The sequence below is a fragment of the Malurus melanocephalus genome, unplaced genomic scaffold (genome assembly GCF_030028575.1).
Source record: "Malurus melanocephalus ecotype Western Australia unplaced genomic scaffold, MMel_1.1 scaffold_93, whole genome shotgun sequence".
In the NCBI taxonomy this organism is placed as follows: Eukaryota; Metazoa; Chordata; class Aves; order Passeriformes; family Maluridae; genus Malurus; species Malurus melanocephalus.
The window spans coordinates 489,177-506,734 of record NW_026623325.1 but is presented as its reverse complement, the minus strand read 5'-3'; the positions used below and the strand labels follow the sequence as shown (position 1 = coordinate 506,734).

General features: G+C 40.8%; 1 protein-coding gene across 1 annotated transcript in view; it reads right to left on the bottom strand.

The window, feature by feature from the left end:
* The window catches only part of ZC3H12C (zinc finger CCCH-type containing 12C), a 32,309-nt gene extending 26,718 nt beyond the window's left edge, over window positions 1-5,591 (bottom strand). Inside the window, exon 1 of the mRNA XM_057368473.1 lies at window positions 5,545-5,591. The gene's annotated coding sequence lies outside the window, so the exon portion shown is untranslated. The remainder of the gene's footprint in view (window positions 1-5,544) is intronic.
* Window positions 5,592-17,558: the final 11,967 nt, after the last annotated feature.

The window sequence follows — 17,558 nt, the reverse complement described above, 5'->3', positions numbered from 1 at the left end:
CCAGTAACAAATCACACTGTTCCAATAAAASGTTACAGTTGAAAAACCAACACTGGTCTTCACAGAACTGACATACACACACACACAAAAATTAAAACAAATCGCAAACAAGCAGCCCCTATTGGAAGCCAGGCTGCTTAGCAACCAGCCTCCAGTTGCTAGGATGCGCTCCTTTAACATACCATCATGAATACTAGCACAGCCAAAGAATAATTTGGTATGAACAAAAGCCCATGAAAGAGAGCGGGACTTAAGTGCGTCTGGTTTCCCCTCGGAGAACAATGCAGCTGCCAAACCAATCTGGAAGCCCCGACATCATTGTTCCACCAACCCCACAATCTGCTCTGACTCGAGGAAGTCTAGTTAACGGGCAACACTTTTAAGCTGGACTGAAAAGTTGAGCTGGCTCATGTACCGCTGCTGCAGAATACAGGGAGATAATGGGTCACTGCCTAAATCCGTGTACTGTGAAATGTCATTTTAGTATTGAACCAAAAGTGAAGGGAGGGTTTTTTTGGAAGGGGGGGAAGAACAGGTTGCATATTAACAGCATCAAGTAATGAAAGCCTGAAGTGCATAGATTAGAAAAAGGGGTTYTGTTGTGGTTTTTTTATTGCTAGTTAAAATAATACTTAAGTCAGTCTCCAATCGCTTCTTTCTTGAAGTTTAAGTGCTTTACAGCAACTACAATCATAACACCCTCCAGTGGGATTCAAAGAAGTCACTAGCATATGAATGTGTCTGAAGATCAGGCATTATACAAAATGTACTTTAGATAATTTGCACATCAACTGTGTATGAAAAATGACCGTAGCCTGAGCTTGGTCCATTGTTAGGAATATATACATAATCAGCCTCACATCTATCTGCTTTAATTCTCCTGTCAATCTCCATCACGCTCCAATATATAATTGCTTATTTTGCCCAGAACTCCATTGTTTTCAGAAACTATTTAAAGAACAGAATAATAAAGGCAGCACCTTTAACATATTCCACAGATACTACCCAGTCATTATGCTATTGCATTAGAAGGATAGTTAAAATTGTATTTGTACTATAAATCCAAAGCTAAATATTTCTGAAATAGTTTTGCAWAAGCAGTACACTATTCCTGGCATTTGGCCTAAACCCTGCATGCAACTTGCATTTATTTTTTGAGAAATTTTACAATGCCTGGGAACTTTGCCTATCGTATTTGTGGTCAGTAGCACCTCTTAGAAGCATTACTCTTTGGAGCTCCCATCATAATGTCCTTTACGAGATTCATTGATTAGAACCATGCAAATCAGATGTCATTGTTGAATGCTGCTCATTATTTTGTCTTGGTTTCGTTACTGAAGAAGAACATGCCAGACAGTCACTTTGAATGAATTTGTATTCCAAATAAACACTAGTTTACCTAAATACAGGAAAATTAAGCTTACGAAAACCAGAAAAGGTCACATTTATCAAAGGAATAACATTAGCTAAGAACTCCTTTACTTACAAGGAGCTTTTATTACACACATATGGTTTTAAAGTATTGATGACTGATACAACACAATACAGCTAAGAAAAGCATCTACTACAAATTCTCACTCAAATGAGAGATCAACAAACAAAAATCCTCAAAAAAAAATCCAGTCAAGTAAGTCTTCATCTTTTGATTATGCTCACCACAGCTTGGTAACAGAATTTGTTTATGAAAAGGTTTATAAAATGGGTAACTCCCGATTTAGACATACCTATGATAACATAAGTTTTAAACTGCAGCCTGTATGAAAGGACAGTATTTCACACTGGCTTCACTGTTAAAGGCCTAAAATACTGYATGCACATTTATCAAGTATAAATGCAATAATCCAGAAGAGCACTTCATTGCAGAAGTATAATCTTTTCCCATTTCTTACAAGTTGCCACTATTTTCCACCAACCATTAATAACAACCTCATTGATTCACCTCCACACAAAAGAGAAATACTTCTCAGAGGGATGTGGRCAACTAGATCACCTAATCTTTTACTGTGTATTCAGAGTATTTTTCACTTACAGTTGGGCATAAAAGAAGTAATTTAATGCAAGTTTAGTTCACAGAGTAAAATAACAGAGTACAGTAGTGTGTCATGTGGTACAGAATAACAGAAAATGTGTATTCTCAAAAGACCATCAACAAGTTTCTGAAGATTTACTCTACAAGGAAATAGTTCAACATGTTTTCACACAGGTAGACTTATTCTAAGTCTACTAAACACAAAATGGAAAATACTGAAATCAGTTTGTTGCAACACTCATTGCATGTCACAAACAGAAGTGCAGAGTTGATAAGAAAACGTATCTTTTATCCAAATGATAAAGATACTGCAACAATGCAAATAAAATAATGAATATGTAATAAATACCTACTGCTGTAGTTTCTATGTATTTAATTACCATTGTATTTCAGCGAGTGCTGTTGTCTGCATCATTCTATCCAACAAAGGAGGGATGTCCCATTGAACAGATTGGTTAATGCTCTGGGGCAACAGATGTCTACTGGAACTGCAGGAGACCAGCAACTGGTGGCCTGCCCATCTTCTGAAAACTTTCAATAGACTCATGCATATGTTCACACAATAGGGCATGTGGTAGAAATGCAAACCTCTTTTTAACCCTTTTATATGCTCTCTTTCCCTCCCAACTGATATATGAGGGTTCTTTGTTTTGGACTTTTTTTTTTTACAGGATCCTTGGAACACAGGCTCATGAAGTACAGTGTTTGTTCTTCGGCCTAACATCTGAACTCAAAACATAAAACAAAACAGATTAGAAACTTTATAAAAACAGCCAGACTAGATCTGACACACTGATAACTGGTTTTCAAAGCACAAAACCTTTGACTTGAACACATTCCTATCTGAGAACACCCTAATACTCTATCTTACACTACACTATCTTCAGACAGAACTGAGTTCTTTGTATTTCCACAAACAAGAAATTTCACCCATGATATGGTATAATGGAAAAGGTGTCTAATTTTGTTTTTCCTTAAAAGTCACAATTTAAATAATAGCTTATTTGCAAAAACATAAAAAAAAAGGTAAATACCTGTAACTTAAAAGTTGAAAACTCTCCTCCCCAGCGGGGTAGAGAGAATTGGTTCTGCTGATGGCTACTGCCTACCATTTTCAAATTCTGGGAAAATGCACCATTACTGATGCTTTTGAAAGCTCCTTAATAGAATGCACTGTGTGAGATCAATGTTCTTTAATATACTCAATCTTAGCACAGAACAGTTTTTCTTTCCCTCTTTTTCCAAGAGACACCCAAAGTGTGCTAATCTCAGCCGACATACAGGCTAGCTCGTTGTCCAAATGCAAACTGATAACGCTGCAACAGCAGAAAGGTGAACCATCCCATTTGCGCAGAGAGAAGCCCCTATACTTACGTTCGCTGGAAAACACACAGACATTGGTTTCTCGTAGCTGTTTCAGAAGCAACTCCTTAACACGATTTCAGCTGCAGACTTCAGGCAAGCAAGCAGAACAATGAATGGACGAACAGATGGACCCGCGATGTCTTTGCTTAACCTATTACTGAGCGGCCATGGAGCCAATCACGGCCCGCAGAGCTCACAATTAGTTGGCTGGGCAGATGCAAGGCAACCTCCCCACCCTGCATCAGGTTCGGAGGTTTCTAAGATAAGCAAGTTGATGTCATTCTCGGGGTCTGCCCCGGGCAGCATGTGTATTAACGAGGGGTGTGCAGCAACAATAGGCCATACAAAAGAGACTAGCAGGCAGCTGCTGTATGAGAGCCAGAGTCATTAGGGAGCAGGCTGCGAACAAGAAACACCTGGCTTGGGCAGACTTCGGCTTCTCCTCATTGTTTCTAATTCATGAAACAAAGAAAAGAATTATTTTTTAAGTAGTAAAAATTGTGAGTTTCTATTAAAATATACCAGTCTTAGGGAATATAACCCCTTCTATTATGGAAACAAAAAGTTCTTTGTCAGGAAAAATATTAAAGAGAAATAAATCTATCAGTAGCTATTGTAGTCCCCTTTTCTAGTTAGCAAAATTAATCATAGTGGTATAAAGCACAAGGAGGTATGAAAGGAGCCTACACTAAACACTGAAATGTATTCAGAAACTGTTTTCTGAATTCTCTGATACTTTTCTACATTAATCAATAATTACAACAAACTTGCATGTACACACAACTCTAAGAGTACTTGTGGGTAATTTCAATGGAGGGTCAAAGCATTTAAACTAAAACCACTTAATATTAATATGTGGAAAAACTGATATTTTTAGGCAGTTGAAACATTATAGCCCTTGACAGAAAGGAACTAGGAACCTCTCTTTTGTTCTGGAGACCCTTATATCTGTTGGCAACAGAACTTCTTTCCGTTCTTTTTTTCCACAGATCTGTTCTAGATGCCAAGATCTTTCCATCTCTTCGCAATCACAGAATATTTGAACAGAAGTCTGGACCTATAGCCAACTCTTTATTGCTTTCATTTTCAATTGAAGTAATCCACATAGAAACAAAAACTCCAGTCTACATCTCCCCTCACTGCCCAACATTTCCATTGCCYAGCATAGACATTTAGCAACATAACCGTAGCAAGGTTGAATGCTTGATAAAAAAAAGGTGGAGCACTGGGGACTTTCAAATAAAAATTTGCCACTGCTTATAACTTCAATGAAGACAGGTCAACACACAGAAGAAAGGGATTCTGCATTTTCAAATGTTCATCTGAATTATTACTAGAAAAGCATATTTACTGAACCTCAGCATCATTACATGACTAAAAGTAATAATGAGAACCACAGAGGCAGCTGTCTTCCTCTGCTTSTGAAGACAGGCAAACTGCTGGAAAAAAAATCTACCATGATTTAAGAGAAYAATGAAATAGGTTTGTTAGAACTGTTTCAAGTAACTTTCTAAGTTTTATGTGGATATTAAAGCAATTCAACATAGTAAATGAAATTACATACCATCATGCTATTACACTGATGCATTTATCAGGTGCCCAGGCATTAAACTCCAAAGAAGAAACACTAACTATAGTTTCTCTGCACTGTCCATTAAATTCTCCTAAAAACAACTACTAACACCACAATTCTGGGGCTTTTAAGTCGGAGGCAGGAGGAGACTCCACACTAATTTCTGCCACTGTGAACACAAAGACTGAGAGAAAGCTACCCACGAGCACAGTGGGACGCCTGATCCCCAGCACTGGATTAAGCCTCTTTGCAAACAGCGAATAAAAGCAGTGATCTGAAAAAGCTAATCAGTCCCTGCTGCGGTATTTAGACTACCTCAGTTGCCGGTATTGGATAACGTTAAGCATATTAAAACTTCTGTAGGCAAAACTGGAAGCCAGTCCAGTTCCAAACCTACCTCCAAGAACTGCACTTACATGCAAGCAGGATCACTTGGCTAGCCATTTTTTATCTCCCTGATTAGATCCAGGCATTTCTTTTGCAATACCAGAGATGCTTGCTTTGCAGAGGACACATAAGATAGCCTTTATATACATCTTTAACAGAGAACTCTGTGGCAGAGAAGTGGTGTACTTACAGCTCTACAAGAACAGGTTGGTCAAGATCAGGACAGGTGTATAATCCAGCCTATAATCCAAAGAAATATGCCTTGAAAACAATGTTGTAAGAAGTTCACTTGCAAAGACCTGCCCCCTGTATGTCTTCTATGGTAACAATAAGAATACCACCCCATTCTGTGTACCCCTCAAACTCTCCACATACCAAGTACACGTCTTCAGGGAACCAGGGATAAACKTCAGTTGCAAATTAATGTTCATGCAAACACCATGTTGCAGTAYTATGACCAAAGTGAGAAAGGATGCAATCTGAGGACTTAAATGATATTGTTAAATTTACAGAAAATATTATAGGAAGCTATAGTTGTGTGAATTAAGAAAACATTTTCTAATTCTGTTCTGTACACATCATCAGTAACTTAAACCAGATGCCTGTTCTGGAAGCATCTTCTCAGCTCTTCCCTAAAAGAAGTTGTCAGATCATCCTATTAAATCATGCCTGTGATGACAGAAACACATTCATATCAAGCCTTAACCAGTACATGAGGCTTCCTTGTGGGAATGATGAGCTCACCAAAGACACCTTAGTATGAAACAGTGTGGCTCTGCCATCACATCTGTGAAAGGCTGTAAGAGCATCACCAGAAGGTACACAGTACAAATGGACAAACCAAGTTCTACTTCTTGTGGTAAAATCTGTGAATCCAAGAAGGAATTCAACAGCTTCCTATTACAATATACGAAGTACAAAGAGGCAGTAAATTAAAGCTAGCCACAGCAACTACAATAGCTCCTTCAAATTTCTGGTCTTGAAAGATGAGTAAGCTATAAAAAGCTATTTTTATGGCTCGTAGGTATGGGACATTTTGTACAGTGCTTGTCAGGTCCCTAATGCCACTTCATTAAACAGCAGGCCAGCACAAAATCCTGAATTGCCGGGAGGCGATGGGCTTGGAGACTCCACAGTGGCAGGAGATTTCAGAATGGCACACAGGAAGGGTATGGGATGCTGCAGATAGACACAGACCAGGGTGTCTCTTGGTTTGGGTGAAGGGTGGGAAAGAGAGCATCCCCTTTACCCTTACACACTGCCCAGTTTGCTGTAAAGCACTTATGGAAGAGAATCAGAGAGACCAGAGGAAAGAAGAATACCTGGGAAATTCAGAGAGCCGAGGCTGAAGATATTAGGGAAGCACTACTATAAGGCAGAAAAAAACCCTAAAAAACTAAAAACCAAAACCAACCAAACAAAAACCAACTGAAAAACAAACCTGCTAGTTCAGCCAAATCTTGTTGTTTCAAACACACTGAAAACAAAGCCTTATTTAAAAAGAAATTATTTTATGCAAGCATACAAAATAGCCATTTTGTCATTTGGCAATTCTAGTGATATTCTTGCAGCAATTAAAGACAACTTTTCCCATTAAAGTATTGAACTACCTTTTCTGGTAGAACTTCATGCTAAGCCTCCTGTAGTAAGTGATTTCTTTGCAAGAACACACCGCACAAGTTAAATCAATCATGTACCATCGCACTTAAGAAATAAAAATTAGGTTGTCGACTACAGACAAAACTCAGCCCAAAACAGTGTAAAAAACTTACATTTACTTTTGGACTTGGGAGCTGCAAGGGAGATGTTTACCTTTAAAATTATAGGATGGCAATACAAAAAAAAAAAATTTGTTTTCCAGTTATGTGAAGATACGCAGACTATCTTATGTAAAACACTTGAAAGAAATTCACCTCATTTTGAGGAGTGATAAGTGGTGCTCTAGACTGGATCTACACACAAAACACACAAAAACCCATGACCACTCTACAGCCATACAAAGGACTGAATTAAATAACCACTAAAGAGAGCCAAGAATTCAGAAAAAGAACTGATATTATGAGAAAGATGTTTTGCCTAGAGAATAACTAACCTTTAAAGCCTCCCATATTTTAAAATAAGGTTCAACCGTATTTTCAAATGCAGTGCAATTGCTCTGGAGAAAAATATGCACTTTCAAATGCATTAAAACAAAGTGGTGAAGAGTTCTTTCACTCTGAAAAAGACTCATCTCTTTCTAATTACCCTTAAAACTTCAAAAAAACAGAGATGCATTTTCTAGCAGGGCATCACCGCAAAAGAAAGTCAGAATGTCTGCAGTTTCTGGTATAATTCCATTAGATCATCCGTATACCGGCTGCACGCAAGACTTGAGCAAACCATTTCTACTTTATCAGGATGTCCTCGGAGGTCTTGAAAAGAAGCAGAAAACCCCAAGATTTATCCTAATTATGGATTACTTTTTTGCTAAGCATGGCTAAAACAGATCCAGTCTTTGCTTATCTGTCAGTAGACAAAGGAGTGACCACGAGCTGTTCATCAAGAGATGACAAAGCGCCTGCCTGCAGCTGCACAGTTTGCCTACATTAGGAGCCTGCCAGGCTTGAGCCACATCAGCCAACTGCACAGAAAGCATAAAGCAGCAATCTGCAACAGCCAAAACACCGGCATCACCCCTCAATATCACATTGAGATGTAGCACCTGAAATTAAATACCTCTTCTGAAGCAGATTTTAATTTTAAAAGTAAATAGCTTTTAACATGTGGCAAAATAAAATTCCACTGTTTACCCAAGACTATAATGAAAAAAATCATTGCCTCAGTACCATAAATTGGAGATATTAATTGTAAGAATAAATCCCTAAGCTGTGCCCCTTTCATGGTATCACAGAATCACTGAAGTTGGAAGAGACCTCTGTAAGACATCAGGCCCAACTCCCCAGCTCCAGCAGGGCCACCTGGAGCCAGCTGCTGGACCCTGTCCAGACAGCATCAGAACATCTCCAAGAACAGACACTCCACAAAGTYCCTGGGCAGCCTGTGCCAGTGCTTGGTCATCCTCACAGTAAAAAAGCATTTCTTGATGTTCAGAGGGAATAATCTGTCGCCACTGCTTCTGGTCCTGTCCATGTGCACTATTGAAAAAGGGCTGGCTCTGTCTGCTTCACCCTTCAGGTATTTATATACTTTGACAAGAAACCCACACGCCCTCTCTTCTCCTGGTGGAACAGTCCCAGCTCTCTCAGCCTTTCCTCATACAGGAAATGCTCCAGTCCCTTCATCATCTTTCTGGCCCTTTATCAGACTCACTCCAGTAACTCCATGTCTCTCTTCTACTGGGTARCCCAGTGCTGGACACAGCACTTCTGATTTATCTCACCAGCGCCAAGCACAGGGGAAGGATCACCTCCCTTGACCTGCTGCACCTYCCCTCCTAACACAACCAGGTCACTGCTGGCTGCCTCCAGCACAATGACACACCTCAGGCTCAAGGATTTCCCCAYCTTTAAGAGGATGCTCCAATTGGAATGTGGTTGAAACCCAGCACACACACACAAGCCACTGTAACCACACCTGCACAAGCACACCAGGGCACGCACACAGATGGACGATCACAGAAGTCTTGTTTCCAAGGAGAGTAAACCACGTGGCCAAAAAATTTTAGGTTTTTTTTTTTTTTTTTGTGAATAGACATAAAACTCTACTGGAAAGTATTCAGGGGTTTGCAAGCCAGAAAGCACTGAAACCCCCTTCTATGCACTAAGGTGGCTTTTGGGAACTRCTCTCATCACCACTGTCTCACCAACTTCAACTGAGGAACGCACTGTCCATTTTTGTATCAAATGGGGGGAACAGTGCTTACTTTAACATTGTAACTGTTTAATTTCTTTTTTAATTTTATTATTTATGAATTGAAGCAGACACTAAGGTACAAAGCATTCTAGGAAAAAAGTTTCCGCCAATACATACAGGTTAAATTTGATCTCCTCCCACTTCCAGAAAGTCACATTGTCTGGATGCTTTCTGAGCATGAAAATTGGAACTGTCTAACTTTCCCTGTGACAATACTGGGCGGCCAGACAATGCCTACAACTGTACAAAGTGAATACCATCATGCTTAGCCAAGTACTTTTATTCAAATTTGTTCTGTCAAAAGAAAATCCTCTAACAAAATTAACACGGTTATGTGAAAAAAAAAAAAAAGCTCTTAATTTAAATACACTTAACTAGTCAACCTAATATCTTTTATCTATGCCACAGACTATTGTTAAGAATTTGAAAGGTTTGTCAGAGGAAAATAGGCCTCTCAAACTGTCTRGAGACGTGGCCAGGTTGTGTTTCAGGCCATGCTGCTGGCACCAGAGCTCCATAATCTCCAGGGTTCCTGGACAGAGTTCAAGGTGTTGGTTGGACTCTGTGTCACCCTAAATGGCTTCACAGTGTTATGCTTATTTGAGAGACAATTCCTATGCCTGTACCACATGGCTGCAGTTGTCCTTTTGGCCTGCAGCCTTCAGTGAGAGAGCTGCCAGCAGCAGATTTTCTGCACGACTTTCAGCCTTGCCATTTACTCTCCACTGGGATGAAAGAATCAGAGAACATGTTAAGGTTCAATTTTTCACCCAGATTTAGTAAGCTAAGAATCAGGGAAGACAGAGATGATCATGTGATTTGTCAAGACACACTTAGGACATAATTGTTCTTTATTTTCTGCGGAAGCTTTTTATAGATCTGACAAGTGGCAACAATAGTCAGACCTTACATGAAGTGGGTTACTGTAGCTGMAAATCCAAGTGCAAAATGAACTCGGATACTTTGGAATGAAAGAAAATAGCTGCACAGAAGTCTATTTTATTACCKGTCATTTAAGCATAGCTTTTCTTCAGATTTACTATATTCCTGAACTCAGGAAAGACCAGAAAGTCTCCACACTGAGCTACATGCAGGCTTTGAAATCAGAGTATTCCACATGTTAATAAAACAGCATGCTCATGTTTAATAACCTAATACATCAAAAAGAGACAAACCGTACTAGTGATTTCACATAATTTTTCCAGCTCTTTGCAGTCTCAGAGTCATTCTGAAATCAGAAGTCTGCCACTTTTAAAGTCAAAATTAATACTGCTGACCAAATTTTCTTATATTTAGTTGAAAAGCCAGCTAGATTTTAGACCTGTGAAATTCACGCACAGATTTCTTTATTAAGGCTAAATATTGAGCCCTTTTGAGCCCCCAGTGCTCATACTTTGCTCTTCAGAGCTCCACCTTGTCATGAAGTCAGATCTGATAATGACAGATGCAAATGGGAATACTTCATTCAGAACTGGTGATGCTATTAACATTTAGTATTAAACAATTTAGCTTGGAAGGAATCTCTGGAGGTCAACTAGTACAACAACCCCCCACTTAATACAGGGTCAGCTAGAGTAGGTTGCTCTGTGTCTTTCCCAAGTCAACTTTTGAGCATTTCCAAAGCTGGAAACTCCACAACTTCCCTTAACACCTGCCCCAGGGTGTAAGTATTCTCATGGTGATGTTTTTCTKCATCTTCAGCCAGAATTTCTCCACTACATCTTGCCAAATCCTGTCTCTTGTCCTTTTGCCACATGCCTGCAGAGTACTTGTCTTCCCCAAACCCTCAAATTACAAACCTGAGGACAGCAATAAGATCCCCCTTAGTCTTCTATTAAGGCTGAACAAACTCAGCTCTCCCAGTGTCTCTCCTTGTTATGTGATGTACTTCAGCTTCCCTAATCAATCTGGTAGCCATCCACTAGACTTGTCCCTGTAAGGCAGTGTCTTCTGTCCTTTAAAGACCAAAACTAGACTCAGAGCTCCAAACAGAATCTCATCAGTGCCAAAAAGGGGTAAATGATCACGCCACTTGACCCGATGGCAATGCTCTTACTAATATGGCCTATTTAGCCTTACTATCTATTTCTGCAACCTTATCTTACATTATCAMGGCTTTACTTTCCACAAAAGGATCCCATGTCAGCAGATGAACTAAACCCTATTTACAATGCCCACTGGACGCATCTCTTTTCAGTCTGCCCACTACAAACATTTTCATGTCAGAGCTCTCACAGGCATAACGATGAATGCATTCAAGTTGCAGAGGAACAATTCAAACTGCTCACAGAAGTAGCAACAAACATCAACTTTAAGATGATGATGCTTGTTTCACACTGAGTTTGCTTATCTGAGGTCTTTTTTGCAACATATATATATATCTCAAAAGCAAATTGATTTTTAACATACTCGTGTTCAAAATTTACCAAGGTGATATAGTAATATATACGTAATTCGTGAATTATAGAGTGCTATGACAGCCTTATAAACTTTGGAGCTGCCAGTTTTATGAACAAATCAGATAGCAGATCATCACCAAATACTGAACAAAACCTTCTGGAGAGACYATGCATGGTACCAACACCACCAAACCTTATCAAAGAACAATTATTCTCAGTTCTCAAAAAAACTGGCTGCATAATTTCACAATGCAAACACACAGTAAATATCTGTGAGATCTGTAGTTTAGCTTCTCCTAAATTATTAGGCAAGGGGTATATATAAGCAATGGTCAATTCAGAGAACAGGGCAAGGAGTTCACAAGAGACAAAGTCGTGACTTTGAATGAGTCCTGGCAGCAAGGTTTAGCTCCAGGAAGTGGTCACTACCTAAACACATTTAGCCACACAGTCTTTTGTTGGAACCAGATGAAAGACAGATCAGTGTATGCATGATACCAGATATTATTTTCTTCCACATAACAGCTACAGTAAAAAGCTATGAAAAGACAAGTGAACAAGTGWCTGGGGAAACAGCAACTGAAACAGAAAACTGATTTTAATCTTTCACCAGAAGGCATGGGCTGTAGCTCAACAACAACTTCAAGAAACCSAGACTGTAATCCCAACAGTGACAGTCCCAGAAACTCTAATGAGTCCAACTCAAGCTCGGCAAGAACAGCAAAAGACTTGTTGGCAGCCCAGCAAGAATGGCAGCACAAATCCCAGAAGCAGCTGCTACAGAGACTTGTGAACCCAGGTGCACAGCCATGGGCACTTGCACATCACAGTCTTTCCTTGGCCAGAATAAACAATTTCCAGAGGTGTATCTGGCATGACAAATAGCATGTATTGGAATTATCGCTGAAGGAAAAATCATCTGAGGTTTCCAAATTAGTTCAATGTTTTAAAGTGGAAAACCTTAGGGGATGTTGCTGCAAGCTATGAGACTCTAAGGTTCTCCACTAAGATAAAGTTGGGATCTCCATCGAAGTGTTTATTGCACTTTGTATAAAAGAACTTTCTCTCACCAAGAATGGGGCCATGCACCGAATCTGGAAAAATCGGATAACTCAGCAAYTAAAATATTAACTTTACAGATGACAAAGCATCAAAGAGACCTGTTGAGAGTCAAGGCACCAACTATAAAGCTAACCATGAGTAGAGAAATGAAGAATGAGACACCAGCTACTTATGTTAACAGTTTAAAGAACAAAAGTAGACTAGGAAAGTGGCTTCTGCTAAAAGAAATCCAATCTGTCCCTTTTACAGACAATCTCTGCCAAACCACCAAATTCCATTAATGCTAAGATAAAAGGTCTAAGTCATAGCAAAACTGAAATTTTCAATTCATCACCAAACTTCAACACTTGATGAGACTGATTCATGGATTTCACAACTTAGCACATTATTTTTTACAGCTCATAGGGGAGCATGGCTCACACAAACAGTAATTTAGTAATTATCATAAGACAGTACCGTAATCTATCAAGTAGTAAAGGGCTCAAGGATTTTACTTTTAAGATGCTCCTCAGACTCTGAGCTTTACTTATTCACAGCAAGCAAAATGCTTTTCAGGTATTTGCAATAACTTGTGTCACATTTACTGAACACTTTTAGCTTTACTGGCTCACCACTCTGGCACTCCTCTGCAACTTTCAACTACCTCCCAAGACATTCCTTTCATACCAAAAGAAATTACTCTATTTTTTCCATTGGGAYGATTAATAACATCCATTAAACTTCTCTGCACTCCCAACGACTAAATGTCTTGACCCTCCTTCCTCTCTTCGCACTCTTTTCTCAAAATACCAACTTCCCATAGAGTAAAATCCCTACTCCTGAATAAAGCGTTCATTTCTTCATTATCCACCTGGAAGAAAACTGTAATTTTAGGACAGAATACGTTTTAAATAATTTGTATAATAGTGCAGAAATTTTAAGCATAAAACATTTTTATGCTGAAAGAATTTAGAACCAAATTACTTCAGTCTAAAACAAAGATATTGGGAGCTGTATTTGTAAAGACACAAAAGGTTTCTACATTTAAAAGACACAGAATCTAGGAGGGCCTAGCATTCTATTCTGCATCCATCTAACCATACACACAAGTGCATATAAATATATAAWCAGACGCCCATCCTCTCAGGGAGAAGGATGACATATGTCAAATTTTAAACTGTTACACTGGTATCATAAATCAAGCAAATACAACCATAAAATGGTGTCTTGGGTTGATGTTGTGCCAATCCTGTCTTCCTATATTCYGTSAGCTTGTATGCCCAAAAAGGTGCCTGTGCCTTTAAATCTGACCTAGAAGAAGAGGCAGGGGCGGCACGGACAGTTTAAAAGTCAGGGCTGCTGCACAGTCGTGGGCTTTTTGGACCTCAGCATCGGCGYTGTGGGAGACCATGCTTGCTGCGTGCAGCAGAGTTACACTGTTGCCTTTTAGCTAGCTCGGGTTTGTTAGCTTGAGCAAACAGTTTTCCGAGGACTGCCACCCCCTCTGTGGCTGCTGTGTTTTTAATTCTGGAGCAATTCGGCGGCCGGCAGACACAAATGGTGCCGCTCCGTCTACGTCCCGGACTCCAGAAGAAGCCAAGCTGGCGACGGAAAAACACACCAAGCCCTCTGTTTCATCCACAGTGAGGAAAGGACTATAATCAGGTTTTTCCACTGTTGCCAGAGTGGTCACATGGACTCTTCTTTTSTTTCTTTTTCCTGGGGACGGGAGCCGCCATCTTTTCTCCACACAATGTGGCCGAGCAGTTGTGGGGGAGGGGGTGGCATGTGTTCCTGAGTTTTAAATATCTAACAGTTACTTTTTATSTGTGTCCTGTGAGCACTGTGTTTGTTAATAAACTACTTCTTTTTTCTCTTCACTTTTGCCTGARCATCTATTTCATATTGGTGAGAAAAAACTATCAAATTTCTCACTTMAGAAGAAACATTWACTCTGTAACATTTTTCTCTGAAAACATTGTCTCAAACCRAGACAAACTTGGCGCCCAACATGTAGGACTTGAGAAATTAAAGAGAAAAAGTGTAATAAATGCATTCTGGTTTTAAATGCTGATTATTGGGGTACATTTAGAAATCACCATGCCGTTTGAAGTAATAATGTCATGCTGGTCTCTAGGCCTATTTGCCTATCCACATATAGGGACAATTTTGTCCCTTGCATGGAAGTTTTATAGATCAGGGACACAAATCAGAGTTGCTATATTTATAGGGGTAGTAGTGATGATTTATAAAAGTTTAAGAGAGGTACTGGGAGCTTTTGAAAGTTGGTAGGCTCTGTTGTTTCYCTGTCCTAGTCTAGTAACYGGCTGTCTTGGTTTGAGACAATGTTTCCAGAGAAAAACCTTACAGAGTAAATGTTTCCTCTGAAGTGAAAAATTTGATAATTTTTTCCCACCAATAYGAAATAAATGGTCAGGCAAAAGTGAAAAAAGAAGTAGCTTATTAAGAAACCACAGTGTCCACAGGATACAGATAAAAAAAAATCTGCTAGATATTTAAAACTCAGGAACACATGCCACCCCCTCCCCCACAGCCGCGCGACCACGTGGTTTGGTGAAAAGATGGCGGCTCCAGTCCCTGGGAAAAAGAAACAAAAGAAAAGAGTCCACGCAGCYGCTCCGGCCACAGTGGAAAAACCTGATGATAGTCCTCACCGTGGATGAAACTGYGGGTTCAGTGTGTTTTTCCGTCGCTGGCTTGACTTCTYCCAGAGTCTGGGACGAGACGGAGTGGCCCAGCTTGTCCCCGCCGGCTGCCGAATTGCTCCAGAATTAAAAAACATCACATGGGTCAGAGAAAAGGGTGGCAATCCAAGGAGAGCTGTCTGCCCAAGCTAACAAACCCGAGCTAGCTAAAWKGCAACAATGTAACTCCRCTGCRCACCATGAGCAGGACTCCCACAGTGCTGAGCTGAGCTCCAAAGGTCCCCACCTGTGCAGCAGCCCTGGCTTTTAAACTGCCCGYGCCACCCCTGCCCCTTCTTCTGGGTTGGATTTAAAAGCACAGCACCTTTTGGGCATACAAACTGACAGAATATAGGAATACAGGGTTGGCACAACATCAACCCRAGAYACCTGCTTTGGGGTTTTATTTGTAATCATAGCCAGTCTGCTACAGGAGAAGTAGAGGATGATGTTTCCCAGCCCTTCATCTCCTTCTTCCCCTTCAAATCTGACACATCACCTTTTGAGAATGTTTAATTTCCCACAGATGTTAAAGATTACACTTTCCTGGTGTTTTTTGTAGTAGGAATGCTCCGTATGGTTTGCAGCTTGCCTAGAATCAGAGCTGTAATTTCCAGAGGGGCTACCCAGACACCTCCCCCATGTGTSGAAAAGTCCGAGTGGTCTGGGATATGGGAGAATATAGGCCAAATACTGAAGCAATTTTCTGAACCAATGGCTTTTAACTTCCCTCCTGAAAAGACTCAGAAACCAGGTGGGGAGATATCTGAAAGAGATGTGCAATGAGAACTGTAAGGAAAAGAAGCYCATTCCAATATGCTGGGCCCTGGCTAATGCTTATCTGCTCAATGCTGYAGAGCAGGAGACAGAGCCAGAGGGGCCAGGGGACAAGTCAGCAGATACCCCAGTCACYCAGGCTGCAGCTAAACCAGACAGTGAGCCTAAGCCAGTGGCAGTTGCCCCTGGCTTAGAAGGCAATACAAAACCATTCACCCGGTGGATGATGATGGGCAGCCAATAACCTCACAGCCAACARGGGAATCTGAACCAGAAGTTACTGTTGAGTCTCTGACCCTAGAAAATATTCATGGCTTAACGGCAAATTACAAATGACAGCCTAATGAATCAATATTGGGCTGGCTGGTCCGCGTCTGGACCACAGGTGATAATATGATGCTGGATGGTGGTGAAGCGATGCAGTTGGGATCCCTGTCAGGAGATGCGGCTATTGACCAAGTGATGGCAAGGGGGCCTGAAACTCTCAGTCTCTGGGTCCGGCTCCTAAAAAGTGTGAGGGAAAGATACATGTGTATAGAAGATCTCCAGATACATCAAACTTTGTGGAAGACCATAGAACAAGGGATTAAATGCTTGAGAGAACTGGTAGTGTTGGAGATCATTTTCTCAAATGAACAATCAGAAGTCTAGATATAGTAAAATGCACAAAGCTGATGTGGCAACTCGTACAAATTGGGCCACAAGAATATGCCTCTGCTTTAGCAATGATGAAATGCAATGAAGGRGATGAGACTGTGCTTGCTGYGGCGAAGAAGCTCCGGGCATATGCAGGTACTCTACATGGCCCAACACATGCAAGAATCTCAGCTGTGGAAACAAGCCTGTCAGAGCGCATGCAGAAAACAGAGAACAAGATGGAAGAGAATCATCAGAACCTCAGGAAAGAGATTAAAGAGAGCTTTCTCCAAATCGCATCGGTCCAGACCAGAGGCTTTGTCACCAGGAACAGACGTCCTCCAGCCAGAGAAAGAGGGTACACTCCACAAGAAAACCTCTGCTTCTTCCTGCTTGAGCATGGGGAAAACATGAGAAGGTGGGACAGAAAACCCACCTCTGCCCTGGCAGCAAGGGTGCRTGAATTGAAGACTGGCAACACTCAGAGAGGAAGCTCCACCAGAAGAGAAGTAGCTCTGGTTTCCCATAACCAAGCTGCCCAGCGTAACGGAAGGCAGAATGACATGTACAATCCCCTGGAAGGAACCTCTGCAATGTRTGCCCAGGGAAGGAATGGCAGCTAGTGCTAGAGGGCCCTGCCTCTAGACAGGTAGAGGCAAGGGAAAACCGTGCCTTTTGGACTGTGTGGATTCRTTGGCYTGACACGGCAAAACCACAGSAACATGAGGCTTTGGTYGACACTGGTGCACAGTGCACACTAGTTCCATCAYGACACATGGGGACAGAATCTGYTT